This window comes from Triticum urartu, chromosome 3 (genome assembly GCF_003073215.2).
Source record: "Triticum urartu cultivar G1812 chromosome 3, Tu2.1, whole genome shotgun sequence".
NCBI lineage: Eukaryota > Viridiplantae > Streptophyta > Magnoliopsida > Poales > Poaceae > Triticum > Triticum urartu.
This window is the reverse complement of record NC_053024.1, coordinates 233876396-233878156: the sequence shown is the minus strand read 5'-3', so window position 1 is coordinate 233878156 and position 1761 is coordinate 233876396.

Here is a 1761-nt window from a genome sequence, read left to right as displayed (position 1 = left end):
AAAACTATCATAGAGCACAATAGATCGAGAGTTCCGCTGCCAGAAGCCTGCGTAGCCACCGAAAACCAATCTAGACCCGTTATGGCATCCAGCCGGAGGGGGAATCCTTCACCGGTGGATATCTTCATCATCTCGGTGCTCTCCATGACGAGGAGGGAGTAGTTCTCCCTCGGGGCTGAGGGTATGTACCAGTAGCTATGTGTTTGATCTCTCTCTCTCTCTCTCGTGTTCTTGAGGTGATACGATCTTGATGTATCGCGAGCTTTGCTGTTATAGTTGGATCTTATGATGTTTCTCCCCCCTCTACTCTCTTGTAATGGATTGAATTTTCCCTTTGAAGTTATCTTATCGGATTGAGTCTTTAAGGATTTGAGAACACTTGATGTATGTCTTGTGTGGGATACCCGTGGTGACAATGAGGTATTCTATTGATCCACTAGATGTATGTTTTGGTGATCAACTTGCGGGTTCCGCCCATGAACCTATGCATAAGGGTTGGCACATGTTTTCGTCTTGACTCTCCGGTAGAAACTTTGGGGCACTCTTTGAAGTACTTTGTGTTGGTTTGAATAGATGAATCTGAGATTGTGTGATGCATATCGTATAAGCATACCGACGGATACTTGAGGTGACATTGGATTATCTAGGTGACATTAGGGTTTTGGTTGATTTGTGTCTTAAGGTTTTATTCTAGTACGAACTCTAGGGCTGTTTGTGACACTTATAGGAATAGCCCATCGGATTGATTGGAAAGAATAACTTTGAGGTGGTTTCGTACCCTACCTTAATCTCTTCGTTTGTTCTCCGCTATTAGTGACTTTGGAGTGAGTCTTTGTTGCATGTTGAGGGATAGTTATGTGATCCAATTTTTTTATTATTGTTGAGAGAACTTGCACTAGTGAAAGTATGAACCCTAGGCCTTGTTTCAACGCATTGCAATACTGTTTGTGCTCACTTTTATCATTAATTACCTTGCTGTTTTTATATTTTCAGCTTACAAAAACCTTTCTCTACCATCCATATACCACTTGTATCACCATGTCTTCGCCGAACTAGTGCACCTATACAATTTACCATTGTATTTGGTGTGTTGGGGACACAAGAGACTCTTTGTTATTTGGTTGTAGGGTTGCTTGAGAGAGACCATCTTCATCCTACACCTCCTACGGATTGATAAACCTTAGGTCATCCACTTGAGGGAAATTTGCTACTGTCCTACAAACCTCTGCACTTGGAGGCCCAACAACGTCTACAAGAAGAAGGTTGTGTAGTAGACATCAGTCCTAAACAATCATAAGACATTCCGGAACCTGGACTGTTAAGCCCGGAAGGTCGTCAGACTCTGGATAATCGGTCAGGTCGGGGTTCGGATTTAATTCCACCCACCCACTCGGACATAGATGCTCTCATGAGCATAAAACTGCAGTCTCGGGAAACGGTCCACCACTTCTGGGCCAGATTCCTCCTTGTCAAAGACAAGGTAAAAGATTGCCGTGACGGGGACGCAATATCAGCGTTCTGCAACAATTGCACGGACAAAGGAATCCTCAACACCATCAATCGCCGCCGCATACTGAAATTCGCTGACTTAGCAACCATCGTACAAAAGTACAGCATGATGGAGAGCGCCTGGAAAACTCAGGCAGCTCACTGGGAACCATCAGTCCCAACTCAACTCCCCCTACAGGTGAAAAGGGCGCACCCTCATGGCACGCCTAGTCCAACAGTCAACAAACACAAAACCGCTATGCGGCACGACAC